The sequence below is a fragment of the Octopus bimaculoides genome, chromosome 20, assembly GCF_046866305.1.
Source record: "Octopus bimaculoides isolate indiv1 chromosome 20, ASM4686630v1, whole genome shotgun sequence".
In the NCBI taxonomy this organism is placed as follows: Eukaryota; Metazoa; Mollusca; class Cephalopoda; order Octopoda; family Octopodidae; genus Octopus; species Octopus bimaculoides.
In genome coordinates, this window is record NC_142947.1 from 15,606,682 (window position 1) to 15,621,681 (window position 15,000).

General features: G+C 36.8%; 1 protein-coding gene across 2 annotated transcripts in view; it reads left to right on the forward strand.

Moving 5' to 3' along the window:
- Positions 1-15,000, forward strand: part of LOC106875656 (monocarboxylate transporter 9) — a 56,173-nt gene that overhangs the window by 1,001 nt on the left and 40,172 nt on the right. Inside the window, exon 1 of one of the 2 annotated variants that reach the window (XM_089338066.1) lies at positions 1,942-2,142. The exons of the other annotated variant lie outside the window; for it this stretch is intronic. The gene's annotated coding sequence lies outside the window, so the exon portion shown is untranslated. Of the gene's footprint in view, positions 1-1,941; positions 2,143-15,000 lie in introns of those variants that run through there. 2 annotated transcript variants of the gene reach the window in all.

Sequence of the window (15,000 nt, forward strand, 5' to 3'; positions counted from 1 at the left end):
GTGTGCTCAATTAGATATGACCTAGGGCAAAGCAAGTATTTATTTGAAGTGATAATATGTATGTATGTATGTACATATGTATACGCACATACATTCATATTTCTACTCCCCGCTCAACGCCACCACCACCACCACCACCACCGCTATGCAAATCCATCAACATCATTATCACTATCATCCATCAACGTAACCGGCACCCAACAAGGAAACCACTAGCCGGTCGGGCAGTCAATTTGCTAGACATAGCAGTCAAATACCCTGCAAACCATGCCGTATATACAATTTTCTGTCTTTTTTTTTTTTAACTTCCATTGAGACTTTTTTAAAAATGAAAAAGAAACGTAGTTCCCCCTCCTTCTTCCCACTGGAATACTTCTGATCATAGAGTCTATTAGATCGTGTCTACCCTGCAACTAAACATTAACAAATAACCGACTGACTAACCAGCCAGCCACACAATCTACTCTACCGGCTATCAAGATTCGCTGTACGAAGCGAATCGCGTGGTGAAAATCATAAATAATATAATACCTGCGAAGGATGTGTTGAATTTTTTTCTTCTCTTTTCTTTCTTTCTTTATTTATTTCTTTTTCTCTTAAATCTGTCTTTGGTTTTTTACCTTTAAATTCTGTTGAAATTCTGCTGAGATGAATTTCGCTTTTCATGCTTTTAGGGCCGAACTGAACCTTCTCCGCAAAATTGCTGTCCTTATGTCCGGATATAAAATAAATATTACTTTATTTTCGAGCATCAACTATTATATATATATATATATATATATATATATATATATATATATATATATATATATATATATATATATATATATATATACAAGAATAAGGGCAGGGAATCGTCAATTAATAATAGAATTAATAATTAACAATTTTGCCAAGTAGTTCAGTATGAAAAAACCTTTGTCGGTAAAACCATTTATCATCATAAATATACAGGGATTAGCATTGAGTTGCTTCTCCAACATACTGAAAATTTAGAAATAGCAGTCAAAGAACTAATGATTCTAAACTACAAATTTTTCTCTAAACGGATGGCGATATCTATGGCACACATAGAACAAAAAACCGGAGGGAAAAGCGTAAACAAAACAAGTCTTTAGTTAATTGGATACGAATTAACTAAAGACTTGTTTTGTTTACGCTTTTCCCTCCGGTTTTTTGTTCTATGTGTGCCATAGATATCGCCATCCGTTTAGAGAAAAATTTGTAGTTTAGAATCATTAGTTCTTTGACTGCTATTTCTAAATTTTCAGTATGTTGGAGAAGCAACTCAATGCTAATCCCTGTATATTTATGATGATATATATATATATATATATATATATATATATATATATATATATATATATATATATTCTTTCTCTTGCTTTATTTATTTACATTTTTGCAGCACTACTTTCGAGGCTGATAAAATAAAGTGCTAGTCAAGTGAATTTAATTGATTCACTCCTTCCTTTAAAATTGCTGTTCTTATTCCTAAAAAAAAAAAGCAATAATTAATGGAGTTGCGAACCTTTTTGTTTTGGTTTTCCATTATTGTCACCTCGCCTTTTGTAACTATATCCTTACCCATAAGTTATACCTTTTAGTTCGATTATTATCGTTCTTTATTATTATAATGTGCTCCTTTCCTCCCTTTTAACGCGTGTTTTTGTGACTATTTATTTATTAACGGTGGTGGATCGGCTGAAACGTGTAAGTTTTTTTACGTTTTGAGTTCAAAATCACGCTTCGGTAAATTTTGCTTTCCACCTTTCTGCGCTCGATCGATAAAATTTAATCAAAAACTATTTTCCGTATAATCAACTCTTTTGTCCAGCCCTCCATCACCACCACCACCAACGGAAAAATATTTTTGATACCCACACCCTGAGTTCAAATCCCTTCAAGGTCAACTTTGACTTTCATCCTTGAAAATAAACCATTACTGGCGTTGATTTCTTCGAGTAAAGCTCTCTTCTATAACGTTTAATCTTATAAATAATTATCTTCACCTTGGCTCCTCTTCATAACTATGTTTCCAAGTTTCATGCGAGTTTTCTACTGCACCATCCCCGAGTGCAATTGCCTGGTCCTCAGCTATTTAGCAGCATTGTGTTAACGAGCCTCATCTTTGCGAAGAAGGTTAGGTTTTTTTTAATTACTATTTAGTGTCTTCATCTCTTTATTAGGCTGTATAATGTTACTTTATTAGAAGGCTACCGACTATACTTCGCCGGAATCCGGAATAGTTCGAGTATTGTTACACACCCACACACACACACACACATCTATCTATCTATCTATCTATCTATCTATCTCTATATATATATGGTGAAGGTGCATGGCTCAGTGGTTAGTGCGTCGAGCTCACATTTACGAAGTAGTAAGTTCTGATTCCCGGACTGGGTTGTGTGTTGTGTTCTTGAGCAAGACACTTTATTTCACATTGCTCCAGTTCACTCAGCTGTAGAAATGAGTTGCAACGTCACAGGTGCCAGGCTGTATCGGCCTTTGCCTTTCCCTTGGATAACATCGGTAGCGTGGAGAGGACCGGCTAGTATGCATGGGCGACTGTTGGTCTTCCATAAACTATTTTGACCGGACTTGTTCTTCGGAGGGTAGCTTTCTAGGTGCGATACCCTATATATATATATATATATATATATATATATATATATATATTGCAATGGCTGGTAGTTTTTTTCGAATCGTGATACTATGAAACCAGGTGTAAATTTACCAGTTTACCTCGAGGTGTGTGACAAAATATTTACATGACAGAGGTAGTCGGGATGAATGTATCATAGTTAATTACACGTTATTATATAAAAAAAAAAAAATCTATGAAATTTATTAACGCAATAGTCTTAAAAATTACGTCTCTTTCTTCGCTGAAAGGTGCCATAATTATATTATTTCGCGACAAAGGTTGGAGTAGTACGAAAGCGTGAGAAATTGCGCGGCTTGTTTTCCACGCATGCGTGCGCGCACACAGCCACTGCCACACTAACATGCACTGACATAAATACTCGCAAACACAAACATGTATCTACATTAATACATAAATATACATAATGCATATATGTGTGTGGAGGTGGGGGGGGGGAAGGGTGTAAATGTACGAGAGTAAAGAAATAAACAGATGACGAAATACACCAATAGGTGGATAAAGTATAGTAGAAGGTTTGTTTATCACTGACATGGAGTGCTTGCGGTTACTATGATGTACATATTTTATAGTTTTGTGCGTGTGTATGTGTGTGTGTGTGTGTGTGTGTGTGTGTCGTGCGCGCAGATATGGCTATGTGGTAAGAGGCTTGCTTCACAACCACATGGATCCGAGTTCAGTCCCATTGCGTGGCACCTTCGGCACATGTTTTCTGCTATAGCCTCAGGCCGACCAGACTCTTGTGAGGGGATTTGGTAGACGGAAACTGGAAGAAGCCCGTCCTGTATACATATATATATATATATATATATTTTTTTTAAAATAACGTCGACCACTAACGTGGACAGTTAATGCGCTAGAAATAGATCACAAGCGCATTAACTGTCCACGTTAGTGGTCGACGTTATTTTTTAAAATGTACCTTAATCCCCTGAGATTGCAGATAATATTTCTGAATCTCTTTGATTCTTTAGATGTGCTGGCCTCCTGATAATTATTCGATATATATATATATATATATATATATATATATATATATATATATATATATATATATATATATATATATATATATATATATATATATATATATATATATATATATATATATATATATATATATATATATATATATATATATATATATATATATATATATATATATATATATATATATATATATATATATATATATATATATATATATATATATATATATATATATATATATATATATATATATATATATATATATATATATATATATATATATATATATATATATATATATATATATATATATATATATATATATATATATATATATATATATATATATATATATATATATATATATATATATATATATATATATGGAGGCGCAATGGACCAGTGATTTGGGCAGCAGACTCGTGGTCGTGGGATCGTGGTTTCGATTCCCAAGCGAGGCGTTGTGAGTGTTTATTGAGCTAAAAAAACACAAAGCTCCACGAGTCTCCAGCAGGGGGGTGGTGGCGAACCCTGCTGTACTCTTTCACCACAACTTTCTCTCACTCTTTCTTCTTGTTTATGTTGAACCAGCCTTGTCACCTATTGTGTCACGCTGAATTTCCCCAAGAACTACGTTGAGGGTGCGCGTGTCTGCGGAGTGCTCAGCCACTTACACGTTAATTCCACGAGCAGGCTGTTCCGTTGATCGGATGAACTGGAACCCTCGTCGTCGTAACCGACGAAGTGTCACGATATATATACATGCATATATATGCAGTTTGTATGTATAATATATATATATAATATATATATATATATATATATATATATATATATATATACAGGGTGCGTAAGATATCTGAGGACAGATTTATGGTTATAAAGAAAAAGATATATAATAACAGATAATAACGCTATTCATAAAAAAATGCTATGAGGATAGAAATAAACCTTCTTTTCTATAATGTTATTCAATAAAGCCACCTTCAGCTTCAACAACTGCTTCTATATGAGATCTAAATCATCTGCATGCTCGAATCAAGTGGTCCTCGTTCATTATAGGCAATTCTCTGACTATGGCAGCTTTCAAAGAATCTTTGGTGTTGTGGTTATGTTCATTGACCGACCTCTCTCTCAACAACGCTCCATATGTTTTGAGATTTGGATTGAGATCTGGATAATATATAACCACTGGGCCATTGCGCCTCCATCCTAATCAAGTACTGGGGTCGATGTAATCGACTCACCCCTACATCCACCAACTGCTAGCTTTGTGCCAAAATTTGAAATAATTACATGTCCTCATCTTTTTTTTTTAGTAATTCCAAAAACAAAATAATATTAGAGGGCATTAATCCATGCAAATATCTAAAAACAGGTACGTGAAGGATAAGATAATAAGCCGCTGACAAAAGCTTCTATTTGATTAAAATAATCTGCTGTCTTCCCCCTCCCACCTCTCAAAAATGTGGAGGTTGTGTTTGTAAAATGTAATCCTATGAAAGGGCGCTGCACTCTGAAAGATATAGAACCACTGTCTGATAATGAATTGTTACGTGGTAATGATCCAGCGTTCATCTTTGGCTCATGGTTATCAACACGCGAGTATCATAAAGTCACACTTGTTTCATGTATTTCATTATTTATAATATACGTGTTGTTGTTGTTGTTTAGTCTCGGGTCAGCCCTGACTGAGACATACATATGATTAGAGGTATTCCACTTATGATCCTCTCCCTCCCCTCCATCCCATTATGTCATATGAAATAATTTGAATCCGAGAAAAATCTTCCTGAATTGTCAGAAGTATCTACTTCCGATCCTGCAACGCAACAGGAAGCCGAGACTATTCTTGTGTCTTGTATATTGACTCATATAGTGGAGGCGCAATGGCCCAGTGGTTAGGGCAGCGGACTTACGCTCATAAGATCGCGGTTTCGAATCCCAGACGAGCCTAGAACTTAAGTCTTATTTCATTGGTCTCTTTTGCCGAGCTCCGCAACTATACCGGGACGGACGTAAACAAACCAGCAGGTAGTGGAATGGACAAATATAAACACAAGGACACATGCAAACACTTATGTACATATACATACACACACATATATATTCTTTTCTTTTATTTGTTTCAGTCATTTGACTGCGACCATGCTGGAGCACCGCCTTTAGTCGAACAGATCGACCCCAAGACTTATTCTTTGTAAGCCTAGTACTTATTCTACCGGTCCCTTTTGCAGAACCGCTTAGTTGCAGAGACGTAAACACACCAAACTCGGTTGACAAGCGATCTTGGGGTGACAAGCACAGACACACACAAACATAAATATATATATATATATATATATATATATATATATATATATATATATATATATATATATATATATATTTATAAACACGACGGGCTTCTTTCAGTTTCCGTCTACCAAACCCACTCTCAAGGCTTTGGTCGGCTCGAGGTCTATAGTAGAAGACACTTGCCCAAAGTGCCACGTAGTGGGACTGAACCCGGAACCGTGCGGCTGGGAAGCAAACTTCTTACCACACAGCCACGCCTGCGCCTTTTTGCTCTACACATGCATACATCTATACACACACGCATGCGCGCGCGACAGATTTCCTACTCAGTTTCCGTCTCCTAAATTCACTCACAAGGCTTTATGGGCCTGGGAATATAGTAGAAGACACTTGCCAAGGGTGTTGCACAGTGAGATTGAACCCGAAAATACGAGACTACAAACTGAGCTTCTTAACCACTCGCCTATGTCTGTATCTATAAATATGAAGTTTTTTAGTTGTCTTTTTAAATAACAAAACTGACTTACAATATAAAAATAAACTAAGATTAGTTTGCTAAGGTGTTAAGAATCAGATATGGTACCAAGTAAGTAGTTATATTAACGGATGTAATCTCTTAACTGGACTAAATATTGTGAAAAAAGGCATTTCCGAGAAATGTAAATCTTTAAAGAAAATCTGTTAGATTAATCAACTGTCTTAATTTACAGGATGTCATGCCAGATCTGTGAGTTGTGTTAAGAATAATGCTTACGATACGTAATAACTATGACCACAAGACAAAGGAGTGTTAGTAAAGCGACATCGTAAGAATACACAGACATATATACATGCGTTTTTATTGACATCCACCCACAAGAAAATGTTTGTGGACACACGCAGCAAAATATTTTTGGGGTGGGGGGGGGGGGCATATCCGCTGCTCCCGAGCCTATGTCATCCATCCATCTCCACAGCATTTAACTAGTTTATGCTCTTGTTTCTTTGTCTTAAATTGTGGTTTCAAGATTTTAAACAAGAACATACAGCAGTCACCTCCTCACCCACACATACACACTCTCTCTATCTCTCTCTCACACACACACACACACACACTCACACTCACACATACACGTGCACACGTAGACACATTTGTGCGCGCATGTATACAGAAATATATACACAGGTGATTGCGCATGTCAACCGAGAGGTTCAAATAAATCGTTTAGTGAATTCAAAAGCCACCCGGTTTTTGCCGCAGGGGATGTTACTGTATGACCCAACAGATCGTTTTAGCTACTGAGTGTTTTTTTTTTTAATCCTATTATCACGATGGTGATGATATCGCCATCTCTGTCTTCGTTGTCGTCGCTGTTTTTATGGTCTTCATCATCATCATCATTGTCATCATCATCATCATCATAATAGATGCATTCAGTTTCACACCTTAATAGCAGCAAACTTTACAGTTACTACTACTACTACTTCTACTGCCGCTGCTGCTACTACTGATAATGGTGTTGTTGATGATGATGATGATGATGATGATGATGATGATGATGATGATGATGATGATGATGATGAAAGAGAAGAAGAAGAAGAAGAAGAAGAAGAAGCTAATTCTGCTGCTGCTTCTACTACTACTACTACTACTACTACTACTACTACTACTACTACTACTATTGCTGCTGCTGCTGTTTCTACACGGACGCAACATCATTGGAAAATCCTCTCTTGGTCATTCGATCTCCTAGAAATAGCAATCAAATCTCCTTCGAATTACCTCCACCATCTCCAATTAAGGAAATGACACGCGCGGTAGAGCTGTCCTTACATATCATCCAAAACAGACGAGATGGTCACGGTTGCAAAAAAATTGATCACAGGTTTGCTCGGTCAGGGCTGGCACTGGGCTAAACAATTTAAAGCCCCGAGCTAAAATAAAAAGACTCTATTGCAGTCATGGGCAAACCTGCGGCCCGCGGGACTATCTGTGTGGCACACCTAAACGAAAAATTACGTTGAATTTTCGGTAGTGCAGCCCGCCTGATGACGAGCCATGTCTCATGCAGCCCACTTTTCGAAAACAGTGGCCGGTGCCTGCTCTATTCTGTTGCTCGATCTGCTAGTAATAGTAGCTAAATCTTCCTTGTATTACATCCAAATACCTTTAAATGTCATATTGGATGATCTAGTGCAGGATATCAGAAGAAAAGATTAGTTGTTAAATCTAAGCTGACCTGGAGTTCAACAACAACAACGTTACAACCATCACACCACCACCACCACCACCACCAACAACAACAACAACAACATTATCACTATCAAACCATCACAATTACCACCACCACCACCACCACCACCATTATAGCTGCCACCTCAGTACCCACACCGCCACGTCCGTCAGCAAAGTAATTAGCATCGCTTAACATCTGGGCTGCTAATCATATTATCCTCATTACAACCATCCTCCTCAGCATCTTCCTCACCATCGTCATCACCATCATTGTGGTGTCATTATCGTCATCATCGTCGTCATCGCCGTCGCCATAATCATCGGCGGCGGCGGCGGCGGTGGTGTCGTCGACGTCGTAGTCGTCGTAGTCGTCATGTTCATGTTCCTCACCAGAAGACACACGAAGAGACTTTCTATGTAACCGATCGATCTACAAGAAACAGCAGCTAAATCACCCCCTCGAATCACGCCTCTGCATTCTACCGGGGTGGGGGTGGGGGGATGACGCATTGCATAATTTGTTCCGAGGAGGATGTCGCTGAACATCAGGAGAAAAAAAAGAAAAAAAAGAGAGGATGGTCACATGCCGGAATGTCCCTGAGCCCAGATCTGCTCAATCAATCCATACTTAGAGTTAAGCAACGACAACAACAACAACGACAACATCCACAACTACGAGCCAACGGTAGCGTGGAGGAATTGCGCACCATTTAAGGCCCTAAATGAGTGCAAGATACTTTTTAAAGTCTAAATTTAACGTTTGACAAAACTAGATTTATTTTTTGATGTTGATTACGTAATCTAGGATATATTTAAATAAGTTCAAATTCTTAAAACAGTCATTCACGGGTCAGTTTACATTCTCTTTGATCTCTTCCTTTCATACATATTATTTTATAATTGCATCTTTCCAATCCAATAAATGTAATTCTATTTTGCAGTATAAATAATAAAAACAAATTTTCTTGAATACAACTCTATTAGATTATACTCAATTCAATTACTACTTTCATGTACACACACACACATATATATACATATATATATATATATATATATATATATATATATATATATATATATATATATATATATATATATATGGGAGAATATACGAAAAAACAACAACAGACGAGGACAGGTGGTGTAAATAACAAAAGGATGTATTAGTATGACGCAGGGAAAAGAACCAAGGTTCATGAACTCATCGATGAAAATCCACTGTGACATATAGAAAAATAAATAATTAAAAGCACAATAAATGAGTATAATATAATACAAAGTAAATATCATAAGATAGAGATAATATTATCTTTATTTTATGATATTTACTTTGTGATAGTGGATTTTCATCGATGAGTTCATGAAACTTGGTTCTTTTCCCTAAAACTATATTTATATATATTTTACTCTATAAAGCTCAATTTAATTTTAATTTTTTATAAATTGATTTTAATTGAGTTTTTACCTGTAATTTTGGATTTTGTCCCTAATATATATATTGTTGTACTTGGGGATGGTCATATTGCCAGACCTTAAACTGCACCCGGTAGTTGGGCATTGGTACAGGAATTCCAGATTTTTTGAGGGGTGTGGAAACACCTCTTGTCCACTATCGTTCTACATATATAGATATGTATATTGATATATACATACCTACAAGGCGACGAGCTGGCAGAAACGTTAGCGCGCCGGGTGAAATGCTTAGCGGTATTTTGTCTGCCGTTACGTTCTGAGTTCAAATTCCGCTGAGGTCGACTTTGCCTTTCATCCCTCCGGGGTCGATAAATACAATACCAGTTACGCACTGGGGTTGATGTAATCGACTTAATCCCTTTGTCTGTACTTGTCTTCCCCTCTATGCTTAGCCCCTTGTGGGCAATAAAGAAATATATATGGTATTTATAAAGTGTTAAACACTTTCGGTATGCAAATTATGGACAACTTCATAAAGTAATTGTTGTTGCATTTATTGAGAATATAAACAGTTTGGGTGCTTGTTTCTCTGGAGACTGTCAGAATGGTGTAAACGCCTCTGATGTGAACCCAATAAGGTTCGAAAATCGATTAAGGTTGTTCATCATTTTTTTCAGTCTGCGGAGAAAAGGCTAAAAATTTGCCCTGTTTATAATTATACCATATACGTTACATATTTATGTACATTTATATATATATACATATATATGTAACAAAAATAGGTCGGGGTCCTTGTTCTTTTCGCTATCATTTGCAAAGTCTTTCTCGTCTTAAATGTTAATCTACTGCATATTTTGTGCTGCTGATATCGTGATCATAGGTCAACCTTGACATTATAAAGATGTTGTATGTAATAGAGCTTTGTAGGCGGAAAGTTTTGACGACTATATTTCTTTTATTCTTTCTTAATTAATGGCTCCACCATACCTAACATTCTCACCTAGCTCAAGATAATTGCTATTCTCACCTGAATGCAAAAGTTGTATTGTACAACCGTAATGTTTAGTTTTGTAAGGTAAGGTAGGGTAGGACACAAGCTTTCTTCGTTTTATCTCTGAAAAGTAAGACATTTGAATCCAAACATTATTGCAATGTCAGTAGCACATTGGGTAATGAGATACAACTGTCTTTTCTCGTGGCTAATAATTGTCCCGTACAACTTCAGGTCGTCTGTATGGGAAAGGTGAGAGATGTTTCTGGTTTCAGAACAGCCTATCTATAACCGCAATACATTATAAGCAGTTATGATAAAAGATTTACTGAGAGGCTATAGAGCAATAGTGCAAGATACCTTTTTGGTTCTGTATGGTATCAGATTTGATTCGTTTATCTTCCTTGAAAAGTATAGTGGTGTGTCATGTCTTAGATGTTAAATAGCAGTTATCATAGACTGTGGAGCTTTGATTAATTGTAATGCCTTGGTAATGTAACCAAACGGTACTCTATTAAAAGCTTTCCGATAGTCAAACCACAACTAAGTTCCTACAGTTCCTTTTTTTAGTGCTTGCTCTATAAGCCCCTTACTACATTCCTTCTCCCAGCTTGCTCAGCAGTTATAATATTGTTGGTGGCGTAAAAATACACTCAGAACTAATCAAGAAACCCAATACATACATGGTTAGGTGCTTCTTGTGGTTATGAGTTTTTTCGATTCATATTTCTAGCAATACCGATACGGACTAGCGCTCTTATTCACTTTAGTGACGTAGTATATATTTCTGCCTTTCGGTTGTAAAATTGCTAATAAGCCACCCTTATTATATATGCATATATAAATACACACACACACACACACACACACACACACACACACACACACACACACACACACACACACACACACACACACACACACACACGCATATATTTCGTTTGTGTATTTGGTTTGCAAGATTCTTTATGTGAATTCGTGTCTTGAATCATATTTTATTGTGCCTGGGGAGAGTCATTCTCTTTTAGCGCTTCATTGATTTAGCACACTCACCGATTTCCACTCATTTACTTATTTATTTTTACTAAAATTTTCGTTGCGAGTTGCAACCTTTTCAAGAGTCAACGACTGTTGGAAAGGTTGCGAGTCGCAACGAAAATTTTAGCAGAAACAAATAAGTAAATGAGTGGAAATCGGTGAGTGTACTAAATTAATAAGGCACTAAAGGAGAATGACTCTCCCCAGACACAATAAAATATGCTTCAACACACGAATTCACATAAAGAATCTTGCAAACCAAATACAAAAATGAAATATTTATAATTAAGAGCGGATTTTTTTTTCTGACTTATGAACAGCTAACTGATAATACACAAACACACACACATACATAGACAGGTGTGTGTGTGTGTGTGTGTGTGTGTGTGTGTGTGTATGTGTGTGTGTGTGTGTGTGTGTGTGTGTGTGTGTGTGTGTGTGTGTGTGTGCACGCGCATGCTTATGTATGTCCAATAAAAAATATCTTGTGCTATTAATTCGACCGAGATGCGACATTTTACGATGTGAAATTAGCCGTTCGATAAATAGATATGTCTTGATGACGATGATGGAGATGATGACGACGACGATGACAATATAGATATAGATATCGATAAAATAAGCTTCACACAATGCTAGGGTGAATATAATAGATGAAAATCGCTTGAAGGCAGTGCTCGAACATGGCCACAGTCCAAGGATTGAAATCAGTTCAAGAATAAAAGAACATTGTTGAGGTATTGGAATGGTAAATTTACCAACGATGTGTAAATATATTTCCTCTCTCTTTCTCTCTCTCTCTCTCTCTCTCTCTCTCTCTCTCTCTCTCTTTCTCTCTTCCTCTTTCTCTTTTTCCCGCTTTTTCTCTCTCTCTTTCTCTCTTCCTTTCTCTCTCCCACTCTTTCTTTCTCTCTTTCTCTCTTCCTTTCTCTCTTTATTTCTCTCTCTCTCTCACTATCACTTTCTCTTTCCCCCCCTCTCTGATTCTTTCCTTTTACAGTAGTGGAAGCTATTTATAATTCTTTCTAAATTTGGTACAGAGCCAGTAACTGTTGAAGGGAGAAGGAAGTCGATTACATCGATCCCAAAATTGCATCGATCCCAGAATTATATTGATCCCAGAAATGCATCGATCCCATTGCTCAACTGATACTTATTTTATCCTACAGAGGATACACAAAGCCTCACACTTTACTTATGAAAATCTTTTTAAATAAGTGAAACCGGTTAAGTTAATAAATACTTTTAAAAGACTCCTGCATTTTCATATTCCTTTCCTTATATATATATATATATGTGTGTGTGTGTGTGTGTGTGTGTGTGTGTGTGTGTGTGTGTGTGTGTGTGTGTGTGTGTGTGTGTGTACATGTATATATATATATATATATATATATATAAAATTATAATACAGGGTATCTAAGTGCTGGCCACTTGATAAAATCAATATTTTAAATATCGATCTTATCCTTATTTATATAAATATATATATATATATATATATATATATATATATATATATATATATATATATATATATATAAGTTGGAGTTAAGAAGAAGGAATACAGTTGGACATTTATTCGTTGCAGGTGGACGAGTTAGACGTTATTAACAGAATATAACATAACTAAATCTATCTATCTATCTATCTATCTATCTATATATATATATATATATATATATATATATATATATATATATATATATATATATATATATATATATATATATATATCTGTATATTTATCTATCTATCGATACACGCACACACACACACACAGATAGATAGATAGATAGATAGATAGATAGATAGATAGATATTATATATGTGTGTTGTGTGGTGTATGTATAGTACATACGTACGCACACAAACATACGCACACGTACATACATGCCTACATACTTACACACATACATACATACATATAACATATGCAATTTATACAAGTGTTTTTCATCGAAATTACGTCATTTGCATCTTCAGAAAGGAGAGTGTCTGTTTGGTTCATAAGCATTGTTCATAGTTTGAAGTGTGCATCGGCTTCATTTCGTACTTTCCTTCCAATCCCCGGTACAACTCTAATGTTTTTTCTAAATGCATATCATATTCGCCAATATAACTGCGCCATTTATTTTTTCTTTTGAGGCTAATGTTTCGGCAAATTTCGTACAAAAATGTTGACTCTGTCAGTTGAAGTATGTTACGCTTTTCTAGCGTGACGTAAGTTGCCTACGCCTTTGAAGTTTGTTTGCACTTTGGGCTTAACATCTGCATTGCGTAGTTCTTTTGATGGAAAACTTAATTACTCAACATCTTAGTGGCAGACCTCGTAAGATAAATGACAAACGTGTTGCAAATATATCAATCTCTTGAACAGCATAGGCTCATTCAGTGCATTATCTTCTCAATGCAAGGTAATTGCTTACGCATATAAAGTTAGGGTGGAGGCGCAATGGCCCAGTGGTTAGGGTAGCGGACTCGCGGTCGTAGGATCGCGGTTTCGAATCCCGGACCGGGCGTTGTGAGTGTTTATTGAGCGAAAACACCTAAAAGCTCCACGAGGCTCCGGCAGGGGATGGTGGCGAACCCTGCTGTACTCTTTCGCCACAACTTTCTCTCACTCTTACTTCCTGTTTCTGTTGTGCCTGTAATTCAAAGGGCCAGCCTTGTCACACTGTGTCACGCTGAATATCCCCGAGAACTACGTTAAGGGTACACGTGTCTGTGGAGTGCTCAACCACTTGCACGTTAATTTCACGAGCAGGCTGTTCCGTTGATCGGATCAACTGGAACCCTCGACGTCGTAAGCGACGGAGTGCCAACAACATAAAGTTAGGATCAGGTTTTAAAATATTTCAAAATAAAAAACGATGAAACATGAAATATGACCTTCTTCCCTATGCAGTAACAAAGGCAACTTTTTCGTTGATAATTCTTTCTACTAAAGGTACAAGGCCTAAAATTGGGCGAGGCTGGGGACTAGTCGATTACATCGACCCCAGTATTTCACTGGTACTTAATTTATCGATGAAAAGCAAAGTCGATCTCGGTGGAATTTGAACTCAGAACGCAACGACGGACGAAATACCCTGGGTGGAGAGGATTGCTGCTCGAAGGTCGTATGTATGGCAGCAGGATTCGGTTCCTTACCATACCTCCGGAGAAATTTAGAAGACTTTCTACGACTTCACCAGCCCCAATTTCTGGCCTCTTGATTGTCCGGATTGTAGCAGTTGAGAAAGACACCAACCGCTCTGTCTGCAACACCAAAGCCAAGCTGGTGGCCAAGATCGAGGAGGTGTTCGAAAAATCTTCCCAGAGACTGTGAGGAACGTGTGCGCCAAGTTCTGGAGCCGTCTCAATCTGTAGTGGACTCTGGGGGTA